The 18,545-nt window shown below is 36.4% G+C and overlaps 1 protein-coding gene across 2 annotated transcripts in view; it reads left to right on the forward strand.

The window, feature by feature from the left end:
- The first annotated feature begins 202 nt into the window (after positions 1 to 202).
- asic4b (acid-sensing (proton-gated) ion channel family member 4b) overlaps positions 203 to 18,545 on the forward strand; it is a 69,665-nt gene continuing 51,322 nt past the window's right edge. For both annotated transcript variants that reach the window (XM_058779757.1, XM_058779758.1), the window contains exon 1: positions 203 to 527. The gene's annotated coding sequence lies outside the window, so the exon portion shown is untranslated. The remainder of the gene's footprint in view (positions 528 to 18,545) is intronic.

Below are 18,545 nucleotides of genomic sequence, written 5' to 3' on the forward strand. Positions count from 1 at the left end.
GATCCATTTTGTGTTCTGTATTACTATTGAGCAATTTTTTCTTTTTCAAAACAAGATCTTTTTAGTAGAACAACAACTGCATAATTAAGAATTAACTTGACAAGACAGGACTTTGTCCACCTATAAAATGATTTGGACAACTATACAAACCAAATATTAGCTAAACATTGTTTTAGAGCAATTCATGTGAGTAAAAGTCAAAATTCATTTCAACTTGTTGTAAAAACAAAACTTTTTCTTTCGAATTTCTCTTCTTTTTTTCTGGCTTACTGAAAACACACTGTTGAGAAAATGTAGGGAGTATCTTAAAAGTTAATAGCTAGTCAAGCAATCTTGTTTTGAATGCTAACTACATACTGAAATGAAATGTAGATTTTCATCACCAGAAACATTTTTAGTGTGCAAATTAGGTTTTATCATCTGATCAGTAAAAAAAGGGGAAAAAGGGAACAGGAACCATGGATTTTCAAAGGTGTGAAGCATGAATGCGAGACTGAAAAAGTGCCTGAAGCTGAAGAGAATTTCAGGTAAGAAATGCATTTGAAACATACAAAAGATATGGATCTTAAACCTTGAAATTACTGATTAAACCTTGGTGAGCAAGGAATGCACAATAAGTATCTGTGAGCTTGGATACTGTATGTTACATTAGCATTCTTCCCTGTAGTTTCCCTTTGGAACAAAAAATGATCTGCAGCCCAGTTAAGTATTGATGCATCAGCACTCCTCATCATCTTTTTTTCATATAAACTAAGTTCACACGACCTAACGTCCGAAGCCTGTAAATTTATTAGCATTTAGCTTAGTACAGTGGTCCTCATTTGGGTTCACTGTCCTCTTTTGATGAGATAGCTTTTTCTGCCCTTCTTTAAGCACATTTCTCCATATAGGCTACTCACTTAATCTGACAGCTTCAGACTGTGTGAAGCTGTGAGGAGAATCTCTCCCTATTTACAATCTCTTTCTCTTTGATTAGAGATCTGAAGGTGTCAGGCGTGATTATCTTCTTTTCAGTGTAAATAACTTTAGTCTTTAGTGCTTAACTCACCCCTCCAGTTTCGTCAGTGGTCCCTGTCAAAGTTCTGAGTTGCAAGGATTTTAGTTTCCATGGCTTAGTCTGAATTTTAATTAGAGTCTCCCAGCTTTGTACTTTTAATGGCGTGTTCTATTCATCTACTTATGTTCTGATAATAGAAAGTAAATCCACCATGAGAGAAAATACGTGAAATGAATAAGGTTTGAAAATGAATGTGGGTGGTTGTTGGGTAGCCAATGCCATATGGAACAGTATATACACTAAAGTATACATTATTATTTATATTGCAAATGTATTAAAATAGAAAGCAGTTATTTTAAATTGTAATAACATTTTTTGTACTTCTGATAAAATAAATACGGGCATGGTGAGCATAAACATTATATATATATGACACACATCCTAATTATTGAATCCAGCTGTTTTAATGAGACCTATTGCCACAGTTGTAAAAAACAAAAAAAACAAAAACAAAAACAAAAACAAGCACCTACTGTAGCCATGCAGTATGCATTTACAAACATTTGTGAAAAAAAATGGCTTGTTGTGAAGAGCTCACTGAATTCAGCTGTGGTATTATGATAGGATGCCACCTTTGCAATACTAGATTTTCCACAGTTAACTGTAAGTGGTATTATTGGAAAGTGGAAGTGTTTAGAAACAGGAACAACTCAACCATGAAGAAGAAGACCACAGAGCATGGTGTGTAAAAGCTGACAATGCTCTGCTGATTCCATAGCTGAAGAGTTTTAAACTGACATTAGCTTTTTGCAATGGGTTTCCATGGCTGCATGCAAGCCTCACAACTACAAGTATGATGCCAAGCACTGGATGGAGTGGTGCATAGCACTGGACTCTGGAGCAGTGGAGCAATGAATAATGCTTCTCTGTTTGGCTGTCTGATGGGTGAGTCTGGTTTTGGCAGATGTCAATAGAACATTACCTGCCTGACTGCACTGCACCAACTTTAAAGCATACCAAGACATTTTGGATAATGCTACACGTCCAGAAACAGTTTGAGAAAGGCCCTTTTATATTCCAGAATGACTGTGCCCCAGTGCTCAAAGCAAGGTCCATAAAGACATGGTTGGATGAGTTTGGAAGAACTTGACTGGCCCACACAGAGCCCTGACCTCAACCCCATTGAACCTTTGGGATGAACTGGAACAGGCCTTCTCTTCCAACATCAGTGTCCGACTTCACAAATGCTCTTTTGAATGAATTGGCAATCATCCCCACAGTATGTCCTTTATGCTGCTACTGTCTTGGTGCCAGGTACCACAGCCACTGTCATGAGGAAACACCACTGCCATGAAGGGGTATAACATATTTCACAACAATCTTTAGGTAGGTCAGGTGGTATGTGTCAAAGTAACATCGAAATGAATCCAAGGACCCAAGGTATCCCTTATTGCCTTCAGTGATGCACACTCAAAAATAAAACCTGATTCATCAGACTAGGCATCAGACTAGGCAACCTTATCGCATTTCTCCATGGTCCAGTTCTGATGCTCACATGCTCATTGTACGCGCTTTCAGTAGTAGACAGGGGTCATCATGGGCACTCGGACTGGACTGCTGCTATGTAGCCACATACTCAGCAAGCTGCGATGCATGCTGGCAGCTTTCTGTTATGACCAGTATTAAGTTTTTCAGCAATTCAAGCTACACCAGCTCTTCTGTATGATTGGACCAGATGGACTAGCCTTCACTTCCCTTGTGCATTAGTGAGCCTTGGGCACCCATTACCTGATGCCAGTTCACCGGATGTTCCTTTCTTGCAGCACTTTTGGTAGGTATTAACTAAATACAGTGGGAACATTTGACACAAGACTTGACATTTGGGAGATGCTCTCACCCAGCCATCAAACTTTCACTATTTGTCCAATATCTTTTTGCTTGCCCATTTTTCCTGCCTCCAAAACATTAAATACAAGAACTGACTGTTCACTTGCTGGGCAATATATCCCACCCCTTGACAGGTGCCACTGTAATTCTATAATCAATGTACAGATTTGAAGATTTTTAATTTAAATGTTAAACTCCTGTCACAGCAACCTGTATACATTGTCTTTGATATGCATTTAAAGAAAAAACGTACATTTTTCACATATGTGATATGCTACTGTTTTAGACATATTCCCTCATTAATTGGAGTTCTATGTTAATAAGGCACTGTGTTATCTGAGGACATTTCTGCAACAGTGAACACATTAGTGAGGCTTTTATATTGTCCCACTGGCAGTTTGTTTATCCATCAGCTCTAATCCTATATTCAGTGGTTCATTGTATGATTAGCAGAAACATCATACCCCTGCCCCTGTCTGGAGTAGCATTTTGATTTAGGTCACAGTCATCATTTTCCTTGCAAGTCTTATACTCTGATCACTAACTTTCATCAATTTTTATGCTATTGTGATGACTCAGTGGGCTTTAATTGGTTAAAACACCACCGTAATTCAATCTAATGAGCCATGCTATAACACTTTTGGCACTTCTTTGCGTGATATCCCTAAGCACGGCACTGTATATTTCCCTTCACACACGTGCATACATTTAAATGTGCATTTATGCAAACACATTTGCATGCATCTTAACTGTTGTGGGTCAATGAATGTAACAGGATAATTGAACATTGTACGCACACGCCCTAGAAATGAATCTTCAGCCATTACTTTTGTGTTTAACTCTTCATTAGAGGAATTAAAGCATCTAATACAGTGCTTCAGCAGCAACCCTTAGGAAACTAGCGGGAGGTAAGAACAAAGGGCTTGTCTTGACTGTTTCATAACACAAGCTTTAAAAGATTTAAAATGGAGCATTAACTGTAGTTCCTGCCTCACCCACTCACTGCCCTGCCTAATGGCTCAGTTGGAGGTAGATGGCAAAATATAAATTGTGTCCGTCTGTCTGCTGACGAGAAAATAATGTGTTTTTAAAGTGGTGACAGCACTTAAAGAGAGAGACGGAGAGAGTGAGTGAGTAGTGATGCATAAGGGCCTAACTTACACAGCATTGTCTGCTTTTCTAAAGCAGGCAGGACCGCCGTAGGTTAAACTGGCTCATCTAATAGCTTGCATAACAGAGATTCGCAAATTAGTCTACTATTTTAAACCTATGCCTATGGTTTATAAAATATTAAATAATATCCCAATTTAAAAACCTAACCAATCAATAATACACTCATTAGTACTAAATATACCCAACGTGAGCATTACATTTTTCCCATTTGAATGAGCAATGGATGTAAACTGGAATATTGGTGCGATGCTTCGTATTCATGCACACATATCAACCAATTAGCCTTTAGACTTATCTTGCATTATAGACTTATCTGACTGTTGCAGTCAGACTCAACAGCAATCCGTGTAAGTGAAAAACCTAGAGAATCTGTGCTCTGAATGCATTTTAACACCACACTCCACAGACTTGGCATCTTCAGCATAATCTTCTACCCTAAAGTTCTTTTCCACCGCACTAAAATCCTCTTAATGTACACTTTAAGCATTATTGAGGAGCAAAGGAATAATTTTTGAAATTCTGAAACATCTACTGTTATTTAAAGACTGTCTCTCTGATAATCATGCTATCTTGCCCATCAGAAAACCTTTTAAGCAAGAGTTTTTTTTTTTTTGAAAATTCTGTTGCTAAATTAAATTTTGAGTGCAGCCAGTGTTTGGAGAGGTTTGCAGTCTTCGTCATATGTTCCTCTGTTGGTGAGAGAGATGAAGATGAGATAGGTGAAAGCAGGATATTATGTAAAATAAACAAATTTACAACCCTAATCAAATTTTTCAGAAATGAGCATGCATGATGTGGAAAGCTGGTGGAATAAGAACAAATGTCTTCTCGTACGATCTGAGAGAACAGGTCGGGATGTTTAATTAATCCTCTTAGATTGAGTTTCATACAATCTGTTTTTTCATGCCTCACCTGTCTCTGTAGTCTCTGAGCTTTTAAACAAACCAAATGCTTTTAACAGACACAAGTCTACTGACATATTTGTGCAGAAAGTGCCTGCTTTTAGCTTAGATTAAAACATATGGATATGAAAATAAAACTTTACATCAGTTTTGTTAGTTTTAATTTTTATCCATCTGCTGCCTGTGACGTCAGTTCACAAAAAGTAAAGAACAATGCAGCTTTCCAAAACGAGCTCTGTGTCTTTCAGAAGTGGTCCATTGAAGACCAACATTGTTAGCTTATTTCAATAAAAAAATAAAATAAATAAAGTTCACTTATAACTCTTCAGGTCGAATACATCTCACAAATGCTAATGTCCAGATAAAAAGTCAAAATTAATAAGAGCAGAACTAATAAATAAATCTTTCAAAAACTGGTAATCAAGTGGAAATGAATGGTCATATGCATTTGTTAAAGGGATCCCCGTGTATTAAGACATGTATAGCTTAATATAACGTAAATGATGTCTCTTATTTAAATATGTAGTAAAAAACCCATGAAAATGTATGTTATTTGAAAAAATATTTGCACGTTTTTGGACTATGGGGGGCGCCATTATTTTACGTGCACAGTACATTCTGCGTCGATGACGTCAAATGGTTGCACTCAGTGAGCTACTGACGCTTTTTACCGCAACACAACTCAGAAAATAAAATACTGATACGATACCACATTGTGAGGCTTTTGGTTGTAATTTTCAGTCGAAGGGTAACAAAATAAGCGATTTAATGTAAGACTTCACTGCTTTCCTAGCGATAAGAAAAGGAGAAAAGAATGGAAAATGCCCGTGGACGAATAAAACTTCCTAAAGACCCGCTTCTTTGTTCTCTCCACTTTAGCCCTGATGCCTTTGAGTCTTTTAGTAGACCACAGCTACTGAAAGAGCTTACAAACGGCTGAGACAAGAAACGCTAGATGCCATCTGTTAGGATGTACACATGCCGACGCGCGGCCGCTAGAGGAGTTTCTCAGCGCGGATTTCCCTCGAGATCCGGGGCGTTTAGACTCATTGTGGGGAAAAATCGATGGTACTGCATTTGGTTTAAACCTATACTTATATCCATCGTCACTGTAAGCTCTTTCAGTAGCTGTGGTCATCATATCAGTATTTTATTTTCCTAGTTGTCTATTCTGAGTTGTGTTGTGGTAAAAATAGCAACAGGTAGCACTAGTAGCTCAAGGAGTGCAACCATTTTACGTCATCAGAATAATGGCACCCCCCATAGTTCAAAATATGTATAAAACGATGTGATTTTTTAAAATAACACAAATCTTTAATGGGTTTTCTACTACATATTTCAGTAAGAGACATAATTTACGTTATATTAAGCCATACAAGTCTTAATACCCAGGGATCCCTTTAAAGGTATCGTAGGCTCATTGGAAAATTCAATCTCCAAAACGTACCTACAGTATACATATAATTCAATGTAGCTGATATGAAAACTAAAATTATGATTACAGGGACAAATGATTGATTAATAAAGACTTATTTTTGCATGGTAATTCTTATATTATGGCGTCAAAATTTTTTTTATAAACAATTACGTTTTGATGCTTGTGTCACATAACCAGCTCCAGATGTATGGCTTTTCTGATGTTGTAAACTTGCTTGATAGCCCACCTGGTACAGCTTTATAGATGCAATGCTGAGTGCTCAAATACCGGGATGAGTCATATGAAACGCAAGTCATGATAAAAGCACTCAAAGAATTATAGAAGCAAGCTAAAATGGCATGGTTGCTTCAGTAAATGTGTTTTTATCTCACATTTACATTTGTTTATCTCACATTTACATTTGTTAGCTTTAGGGTAAGGTTTTAGGGGTTGTGTGACCTACCGTGATTCATTTCTGAACTGCTGTGATATACACAAACAGCGTAATAAATGCTTTTCCACATTCACGTTCATCTGTTTCAGATGAAACTGAATGTGCTTTTAGCACCATTTACTGGACATCATTTTGCAGAAATGTTGCCACAGGCAGGTATTTCCAATGAGCCTTAGGTATACATGTTAAAAGTGCTATACCAAAACACAGGGAGCAGGGAGCTCTGAATAGATTTCTCTCACTGTAACATCACACTGACTATGTCTTAAATCTTAGATTAATTTTAAAATTCTCCTTCTTATGTCTAACAATATTGCTTTCAACTGTCCTTTGCCAACCCCTTACTGTGAAAGTAAATGCTCTTATACTTACAAGGGTCAAATCCTCAATATATACTAAATCACTTTGCCATTGTGCTGCCTTCTTGTGGAATAATTTATATTCTAATGTCTGATATTCATACTGAGCCAAGAGCTTAGAAACATTTTAGCCATGCTAGGACTTTAAGACTTGTCGTTGTTTTGGAATGGGGCCAGTATCAGAATCATAGTGGTTTGTCCTGTCATCTTCTCATTGATTGGCTGTGTTTTGCTTGCAAGTCATGTTGGTGGGACTGCATCTTGCTTACACTGCTTGCTACTGATGGTGATTCCCTATGCAATTTATACCTTGGTTACGCTGCCATGCTGGTCTGGGAGAATGCAAAATTACCCTCATCATTACCTGACTATAATTGTTCTCCCTTTCAAAGCTCCAGAGACTATTACAGTATCTCATTCATCAGACCTACCCTACCTTTGGCCTGACTGGGCACAATCCACCCTGGGATCTTTCTGACCTTTGGTATAATTTGCGCAGCTTCTACTCAAGGCCACATGCAGATGCTCCCAACCTACCTTCAGCCTGTCTTCTAGTTTCTCATGAGACCTGACCTTTAACCTCAGTATCATTCAATGTGTGATCAAGCTTATATGTGCATTTAATATTATTACTTATGTATATTTTTAATGACATTAACGACTTTTGGCTTTGTTGAATTATAGTTGGGTTCATCCTTTCTACTTTCTTCTATGAAAAGGAGGTTGTCTTTTGCATGGTACCTCATTCTTGCTTGCTGTGTTGCAATACCATTAGATTTTTTAGTTCTAACACTATATATTTGTGGGTGTATGTCAATGTATGTGGATAGTTTTCATGTAACTTAGCAGTCTGTTCTTTCTTTCTACTGTTTTAGACTAAAAATAATTAGAGAGATGTTGGCAAAACCCTGCCAGACCTCACAGAGCGGAAAAGGTAGAAATCAATAGTCTCATACCAAAAAAAAAAAAAAAAAGACCCTCTCTGTGAACTGAAATCAATTACAGCTTTTAAGTCTTCTCAGTTTCCTGTGGAGTTTATTTATTTATTTTTATTTATTTATTATTATTATTATTTGTAGAAGTTTAGGAAATGTTTGGCAAGTACTGTAAAATTGTTGTTTGGAGGCGTGAAGTGAGATAGATACTGATAACAGTATCATAAAAAAAGTTGCTATTTTTTGTGTGCAAATTTGTATTTAGCTTAGTTATTTTTGTTGTTAAGTTTAGGTATGGAGAAGAATTAAGGGATCTAAAATATGGTAATGCAGAACAGGGCATCGATATGTGATTTACATATACTAATATACAGCCAATATTCTAGTAATATGCATGCTAATAAGCAAAATTATTACCGTGTTGTGAAGTCATATAATTTCATACGAATTTGCAACCTATAAGAATGTTAGCAGTTTACACCTGTGGTGGTTGGGTCAAACTGAAGATCTGCAACTTAAATGCTTCATAGAGATTGCTGTTACTTTTAGTGTCCATTTTAGTATACATTTGAATGAAAATGCAGTGAAAATCAAAGTGTCTCTCTCATTCACTTGCTGTCTTTTTACAGCTGTTCTTTCCAGACACTTTGTCCTTTTTGTACCCATCCTGCTTTTCTTCTTTTGAACTGCGATAGATGGTTATCGCCAGGTAATGGAGTGTTCTGATCAAATCGACTGAACTCATTTCTCCTAACAATAAGGAACCTGCCCAAAAGATGATCCCTCACCTCAAACGTTGGAAATTTCATTATTTTTCTCAATGATTATTACCATTAACCATTTTTGAACAGACCGAAAAAATGCATTATTGCCTCCATTTGTAATCCTGTAATGTAACAAGAAACATTTACCACAGTTGCACTGCAAAATATCTTAACATTTCTTAATAGAGATATTGTTTGAAAGCTGACAGGACTGGAAAACAAAGAAAACACATAAATATGGCGATGATGTTAAAAAGTGGCATGATCTGATCTATGTGATGATCTTTGACCTCTGGTGTTAGGTGACTACTCATAAGTAGACTTGAAGAACCACTCTTGAGAGAGTGTTCTGCTATGCATGCAAAGCATATTTTTAATGATGCATAATGAACCACCATTCAATCAGGGAGAAAAGCTATCCATTCTGAATGCTGTGTTGGCTGAAAATAATGCTGACGACAAGCAAACTGACCCAAACTATTCAATACCATCCCCAAATATATAGGAACTCACGTGTAGGCAAAAAGCTAACAGAAATGTTTCTTCATTCTAAAAGAGAAACACTCAGCCGGTTTACACAATGGTCATTCCTGCCTGAAAAAAATAAAAAAATAAAAAGCTTACGAATTGCTGGATTTCGTTGCTCTACTTAATCAACACATTATTAATCAAAACCTTATCACTTTTAATTAACATAATTTCCTTCTGATCTGCATATTGTGTTTTTTGTTGTTGTTATCTCTGTGTTTTTTCTTTTTTTTTTTTTTTGTGAAACGCTCCCATTGAGCAGTGCTGCAGGGCTTCTTGTGTTTCTCTGTAATTAGCTGCTGGTGTTTGGCCTTCATCCCCCCTTGCAATCATAATCACTAATTAAACGCCCGTGTTCATTGTGCAATTTGCTGCTTATTGTGACATGATTAGGTTCTTTTTTTTAAAACTGGATTCTCAGATTTATTAGGGTTGCAATGCACCAAGGTCATTTTAAGGTAATTTCCTTCCCAAACTTCCTAAAGAAGTTGAAAAAGGCCTCAGACGATGTTGCTTGACGTGAATCGGTATATCATTAGAGTTTTTGGTACTAGCAAGGAGCTTCATCCACTAAATCAGGGGTCACCAAGTTCAGTCCTGGAGGGCCGGTGTCCTGCAGAGTTTAGCTCCAACCCTAATCAAACACACCTGAAGCAGCTAATCAAGGTCTTACTAGGTATACTTGAAACTTCCAGGCAGGTGTGTTGAGGCAAGTTGAGCTAAACTCTGCAGGACACCGGCCCTCCAGGATCGAATGTGGTGACCCCTGCACTATATAATAACGTAACATTAAACATAGTGGGTATGGGTATCTAACATCGCTGTGTAACCCACCATCATCCATCTTTACTGTTAAAAACCTTGTCATTCTGAAACATATTTTCTTCAGCTGAATTTTGTTGTCATTTACATATATAATAGCATAAACAAATATTATAAAACAAGGCACAACATACAACATAATATATATATATATATATATATATATATATATATATATATATATATTTATTTATTGTAAGTATGTTGTGCCTTGCTTAATAATATTTGTTTAATGTCTTGTGATTTTGTATTGAGGTACTTTATTACTGTTTTATTAGTACTTCAATTCAAAATCTCAGAAATGATCAAATATTTAATTTTAAAATCTTTAATAGTTAAAATTCACATTATTTCCCCTCTTTTAAAGACAACAATTAATGTATTTTCATACGTGCCTTGTTTTATAATATTTTACTTTTGCACTTGTTCTCTGGTTAGGATGAAGTTTCTAAGAACAAACTGAATAGCCGATGCTCACTGGTTTAATACTCCATCCTGAGAATTTCTAGGGGGAGAACATTTTAGTGCAGTGGAATAATTTTGATAATAGGATAACATTAGAAAGGGCTCCCTAGCCAGCACACTGACTGAACTAGGAAACCTTCAGCCTCTGTAGTACCCAGTTTCAGAGCAGGAATCAAATCCCCAAAGACCTTGTAGCAGATGTTGTTAAAGAAAACACCTGATAGTGAGCTCACTAAGTATTTGCCTTGGGTCTAGTGTACACCTTGTGATTGGATTAGGAGCATTTCCCACCAGTATCTTCACTGGCTTTTTGAAAGTTTGTGAAGGCGTGGAGGAACGTCAGCCAAGCAAGGAAAGCAAAATGATGATAAGGGAATTTCGGGTGAGCAAAAGCACTGATGTGAACAAACTTAATATATCTAACACTTGAGAAGACTCCTCAAATGAAATAGTCCTTCTGATGCTTAGAAATCTGGCCAAATGTGCTTTTTTTCATTAGCAAACTGAAATCAGCAGCGCAGAATCTTAAATATTTTTTGGTTCATTTAACATTTCTTTGTTTTAACATTAAAAACCTAAAGCTTTCTGTCTGGACTTGTGAAAAGGAATACATATTCATATGCACACACACATATTCCTCTTTTATGTCTTAGCATGTTGCCTTTGCCCATAGGCATAATTTACGAAGGTAATTGCAATTTAATAAGTGTTTTAACAACCTCTAATTTGCTTGAAGCTTGAAGCTATGTGTTGTCATCTTGGGTTAAGATCAGTTTTATTCATGAGAAAATTAATTGAATCTACAGTTGCATTGATATGGATGGTCTGGCTGTGCCCATATTTGCGTAACATTTCATGGCAAATGTCAATATAGATCAGTTTGCATCGCAGGCATAAAATGTCAAATTATCATATGTTTGGTGTTTCAGTGGTTTTCAGTAGACAAAAGATTCCTCCTCTAGACACAGTTTGCAGTAACAAGAGAAAATGGTAAATCAGATATCATAATAGTGGGGGCACCAAATGATTGAGAACTATTACACATCCATTTCTGTGTACCCTTGCGTATGTGTACATACAGGTGTATATGATTCTGCACACCAGCCTTCGGGCACCAAAGAGTGTCCATCAGTCATCAGGGCGTTGAGATGATGCTGTTTGTGTGTTTCTGTGACAGAAAATCGATGGCTTTCCCCCCACAGTGACTGTTTAACAGTCAGAGCAGCACGCTGTGAAAACTGGGTGTCTGTTTTAGTCAATGACCCAGCACTGAAGCCCAGCAACTGAGTATGGAAACGCAGATAGAGAGAAGAGGTCAAACACGCTAGATCAAGAGTATGTGAATCTATCCTCTCCTTGCTGTCTTTTCTCAGACATTTTATTCCATTATTGGCTAAAGCAAAAACACATCAAGTAGCCTACTTCTCCTCCCAAAACAACTTACTTAAAACCACTTCATAATGTGGAACCCGGTCTAAAACATTTTTAGCAATGTATTATCCATTAAAACATCAATGATGTTTGAGAACAAGTGAAGTCCACTGTGTTTAACAAGGCTTTAGTAGTTTGCTACTTTAGTAGTACGGCTACATGTCTGAAAGTTTCACTTTTCAAACTGACAGCCTGATATGAAATGTAGCACAAAGTGCTTTAAGTACAAAACGGACCATGAATGAGTTTAGCTTATTCTGGTCAATACAATGCAACAGCTTTATGACATCTTCCATGCTTTTCTTTATGCTGTGCTCTCTTCCTTCTTTCAATCTGTCCCCCACTCCTTCTTTTTGATCTTAATAATAGGTCAAGACTAGAGCTGCGTTTTTCTGAAAAATGATTTTAGGGTACAACAGAGACATGTTTGAGAAAACGTTTAACAGTGACAGATATATTGTTGTTTTGAGCGTTGCAAAACACAGCACTCTGTGTGCTTGATTTAACATGTGTTTGATTTTCTTGCTTCTGTAACCATTGTAGAACTAGTGGACCAGCACTATAACTGTTTATTGTCTGTGCGTTTCACAACTGCTGTGATTGGTTTGGCTTATAGGTGTTTGACAGAGATGAAGTGCTTGAGCTTGTGTTATAATGTCTGCTTTGTGTCTCTGAACCCAGTGTCAAAGCCATTACCAGAGAGGACACTGGGAGTATCTGGGGGCTTGCAGCCAGAATATTTCCCTTAGAGGTCACAGATCTGGAAACAGAATTTCTGTGCATATGCTTCCCTCATCACGCCCACAGACTGAGTTCCTGTCAGTGAAATCAGAGCAGGCAGATGACTCACTTAATAGCTTACAATTTAGAGCACAAGGTGCCTGCAGAAGTGCGGATGGGCTGCTAGTGGGGAAGGATTGCCAGAAGATGTAAGAAGTTGCACCTGGGTGCTTGTTAGTGTGCAGGTGTGTGTCATCATGTTCTCCATTGCCCTCTATTGCATGAGTCCTGGTAGTGCTAAGAACAGCTTTATTTGAGAAGCAGATTTACCAAGAAGCTATTTAGTATTAATGTGAGTGCTACACGTACATATAGACAAGCTTATTCTCATAATTTGCTATTTAGATAAGTCTATACTACTGTCTGGTCAGAAATTTGCCTGGGTAAGGTTGCACCTGCTGTACATAAGATCTTATTTAAATAGGAGATTAAAGCCCACATTAGAGGCTTTTTCTGGTTGGACCATTTGTTCTTAGAGCAGAATATAGCTAGTGAATCATAAGCACTCCATAAAGTAATGTGTAGTCACATAATGTTTTCCCTTAATGATTTAATAGCAGCCTTCAAATATTGTGTTGAAATACTGTGAATTTTAGCCTGCTTGTTCTTTCAGTTTATCAATTTTATTTTATTTTTTCACTCATGTAACTGATGGTTAAACTATTTCTATTGAAAATATGATGCTACTTCATTATGAATAAAATAATAGCTATTTTAATATGTCACAGTCAGACATTTTAAGAGTGTGCGTTTTTAAAAAAATTATTAAGGAACAATAAATAAATATTGATGAAAAATCATGATAAATTACACTTATTTACTGCGATTGATGATATTTTTGCGGTATATATGTGTTATATTTTACATGCACCGAGGCACACTGTTTAGGTCATAATGTTCTCTCTTAAAATTAAAACAAGAGTAAATATCATATATGTTTAAATGATTAAAGTTTAGTTTTTATTAAAACTAACATATTTCCTTCATTATATTACATTTTTGTTTTATTGTTGTTGTTATATTCATTTGTTTTATCTAATGTGAACTTTTCTTTTTATAAAGGTCACGTTAAAACTGCCTTCATTTCATTTTGCTACTTTTTAAAGGCCTTATATATTTTATAGTTTACCCTTTTAACGGTTAATTTTAAAATATGAAATTCCATCAAAAAAAATTAATTATTGCAAAACTCTGTTCTAAACAAAAGAGTAAAGTAAGCATGAACTAATTAAATGTTTAATATGTGAACATTATTTTTACACAAATTACCACTGTCCTTCAGGCCTCAATTATGCCTAGTAGTTTTATCAAGTTTATCAAAAGTTAGTGTACTTAGCTATCAAGGACAAAAAAAAGTGTCAGCAAAGAGCATGCTTAAGATGCAATGTGCTGTCAAACACAATAAATAATTTAAACAGTGGAAATGTTGCATGACAGAATTCTCCTTTATATAGTTAGACATTGTTAGTGGATAAATTAATAGAATGCAAGACTATAAAAGAGTTTTTTAAAAGTTTGTTTTCTAAAATAAAAGTAGTTGAAACACCCAAAAACATGCAAACTCAACAAGCTAAAACAGCAGAAATGTGTGCAGTGTGAGGGAAATACCTGCTTGTGGCATCATTTCTGCAAAATATTACATTACTTCTTGCATTTTTTTCCACAACATATTCGATGTGAAATGTCCAGTAAGTGGTGCTAATTGCGTGTTCAATTTGATCCAAAACAGAATGTGAATCTGGCAGTGACTTTCTACATTGGTTGATGTATGTAACATGGCAGTTTGTCAATAAATTGTCTTGCGAGTTTCGCTGCTCTATGCTCTATTGCATTTAAAAATAATGTAGCCTACCACCTACGTAAAATCTATCCAATAGTGTTAACAAAACCAAAAGTGATGTGAAATGCATTTGCTAAAGCAAACATGCCATTTTAGCTTGTTTCTTCAAGTCTTTGAGGTCTCTTATGTTTCGCGTGACTCCCGAGTGCTCAGTATGGCAAGTGCAGTGCTGTAACAGGTGAGCCACTGAGCAAGTTTACTTCTGCAGAAAAGCTAAACATATGAAGCTGGTTATGTGATGCAAATGTCAAAATGTATTAGTTTACAAATAATGCACTATGGCAAAACTGTTTTGAGGTCATATTCAAAGGAACAGTGTGGAATAGTCTTTATTAATCTATAATCTGCGATGTAATTAATTTGTGTCAAAAGGAATAAAAGTGGTTGGTGTTTTACTGCCTCTAGTGTTCATTTCAACAGTGAATTTTAGATATAGGTGCATTTTTTAGGTATAGGTTTCAACAGTATTATTCTTCATAGTTTTCCTGAAACTCAAACAACTTTATTTGAATTGTATTCATCTAAAGCTACCTTTTAGCTACCTTGTTGTTTGTTCTATAAACAACAATTATAGGCCTTTATTTAAATTATGCCTTAAAAGTGCAGATTAATATCAGATCTCTTCTTGTGCTTTTAAGGTAGAATTAAAGAAAAGGAGCAAACATTTTCTAAGAATGCACAGAGCATAAATTATGCAGTGGACTGTGTGTGGTTGTAATCTGTCTCAAAGGCCATTTCTTAGATTAATTAAATTTTATTCACTTGTTTTGCATCAACATGATACAAACTCATGAGACAAATGAAAATGTTATTTTCTCAAAATTACAACATTCCCAACATTGTTAGTTATAGAAAACAAACAATTAGATTGATTCAGTAAGTCGAACAGATTTTCACATAGCCCAATTACTTCAAATGATTTCAAAATTCTTGCATTAGAGTACAGCATGCCCAAGGCCAGAAAACATTTCAACAGGCCACTGCAAAATACCATTTCATCATCAACCTTGTCCAAAGTCAAGTATCCTCTCTATGCCTGTTGTGTCCACACAAATTAAGTTTGGAGTGACTATGCGCAGTCTGAAAGAGAAGATAGATGGAAAGATAGATGGAGAGGGGAATACATTTTAACTGACAGTACACCTCAGGGAAAAGCTTCAGGCCAACCCTGCACAGGCTTGTATAAATCAAAACGGTTTTGTGTGGCCAAATCATCTTACTCATCTTCTTCTGTAACCTAAAAGATGATGTGATGGTCCCCCCAAGGTGCAGAAAGATGTAGGCTACAGATGTGGTTGCAAAAAAAAAAAAAAAAATAGACCTATTTTGATGAGTGTGAGCAAACATTGCACAATAGATACCCATGGCATGTTCAGTCAGCTGTCCTCCTGGGTTCTCTCTACCAGAATATTGCTATTATATTATCAAATAAAAGCAGGCAGGAGAATAAATTCTGCTTTTAACAATTCTAATCATCTCAATTACAGAGTGAGAAAAGATGAGCATAAGATCACGAGCAAGATGGACACTAATAACAACCGCTATTGTTACAGAATCACAAACTACAAAACCTGTAAAAAAAAGATCATTTTAGAAAATAAAAGATCTCATCATATTCCAGAGTGCTTTCTCACTCTGACAGAAAAAGGTTAGAAGTGTGTTTAGAGCTAAATTGTCCACAAAGATTTTCCTAGTTAATATATTCATGTGTTTTCAGCACCTCTTTATTTTTTCCTGCATTGCGAGCATCAATAATGGCATTCATCTTCTCATTTAGACATGGTGCCTGAGGCAGTCCGATAAACAGAAATCATTTGCATAAATATGAAACACCTCAGTTTTGGAGTGGCATGGGGTGATCTAATGAACCCTCTTTCTCCTGTGTGAGGAGAGAAGGAGATTGATTCCTAAATTAGACAGACAGGTTGTTTTCCATTGCTCTGACTGAGGCGGTCGTATAGAATGTTTCTTAAGTGTGTCTAATATATGGACTTCGCCTGAGTAGAGTTGCGTCTTTATCATTTATTTAATCTGGAAGTGTTCCAAACTTGTGGTCAGACTATAAAATGGCATCTAAATCAAACCTATTTTAAGATGCAATGTTAATCTTGTTACCAAACAGAGGCTGCAACGTATTAAAACACCCACACTTTTACTTACCTCAAGATTAATGAACTCCTCTTGGTGATAAACATGTTTGTAAAGTGCTCATGCTGTACACCCTTTACCGCGGTACCATGATCTAGTATTCAGGGACACCAGCATGCACAAAACATCCTTCAGCTCACTGGATCTGATGTCTTCGATCTCACACCTAGACACCTGGAAATGAGCAGGGAGCAGTTACAGATAACAGGTACATATAAATCCAAAGTTTCAGAGGTAGCTTTCCTCATAGCTGCTTTGTTGTATGTCTCAGGTGTGATTGATAGTAACTGATTTTCTCTCCCAAGAGACACAGGAATCTTCTTACCCTGGAATTGCACATTCGCTGATCAAAGAATAGGCCAAAGCCTGATGCATTTTTCTATGTGAGCTGTCTCGGTTGATCAAAGTGATTACAACTCACCCAAAATACCGAGATGATGCAAAAAGGAGATCAGGTTCTTTCTTACAGCAAAGACATCTGCGTAACTGCACTAAAGCCTATTTATGTGTTTGGTAAATTGTGTTTAATATATAGGGCCATAATTCACTCAAACACTCTGTACACAGCAGGACACATCATTCTGCTTTTCCCCACACTCATTCATTCCTTTCATAATCCACTCCTTTAGTTCCTCTGCCACTCATTTCTTTCTTGTTGCTACTTCCCTCTGAGTCATCTTGCTGTTCTTCATAACGGAAGAAGCAAGGAACCAAAAAGAGAGCCTTGATTGAGATCAAATGTCATTCAGTTTATCGATAATGATAGGTTGTGGGCAAAATGGTTTCAGATATGCACCTCTTAAACAAAAACGCTGGAAAAAGTGTTCTGAATGGTTCAACACAAGTCCATTAGGTTATAACAGTATTTGTTCTTTTTTGTTTTAGTTCAGTAATCCTGTTAGAAATTCTTATTTGTTCTTGTAAATTAAGCATAATGGAATAAGTGACCTAAATAAATAGCCTCAGTTGATTTTAATTTCTTTGTTTTTATGTAAACTTGTGTCAAATCAATTATAAGTTTGTACTAGATAGCTAACTACTAATGGCATCGTTAGCACGCTATATATGTAACTCTTTTACTAAGTGTATTTTATGCCATCGGTGGGAAGTACAAGCAGGAGGTGACCAGTCGCTGCACTGGCTCTTGTACAATAATTGCTCATTTTTAGGGGAATGAAGAGGAGTCCTGTCTTTACCTCAGTATCAGTAGTGAATGCTGTCCGAGTTCTGAGCATAAATGGAGGATCTTATGCATTTGTGCAATGTTGATTTGTGCGAATGACCGAAATACATGAAGCTAATGGGAATGCAGTTCTGTTGGCGTGCATATTCATGCTGGGGGTGTTACTCATTTCAGTGCATCTGAGACTATTTTAAAGCCATTTTTTCAGCTGTGTTTATTTTCACTATTATAAACCCTATCATTTCAAATGCAACATGAAATGTAAATACATGTAATGTGGCTATATTATATTATGTGCATGTACTGTAAGTGCATTCGTTTTTTTTCCCCCATCAATTTTTCATGGAGAGCATGCTGTGAACTTAAATTCCCTGCCCAGTTTCAGTTAATGCCAGCAAATATGATTCATGTATTCCCAAAACAATTGGATTAAATCAACTTTTTATTATTATTATTTTAG

Source organism: Onychostoma macrolepis, chromosome 06, assembly GCF_012432095.1.
Source record: "Onychostoma macrolepis isolate SWU-2019 chromosome 06, ASM1243209v1, whole genome shotgun sequence".
NCBI classification, from domain to species: Eukaryota; Metazoa; Chordata; class Actinopteri; order Cypriniformes; family Cyprinidae; genus Onychostoma; species Onychostoma macrolepis.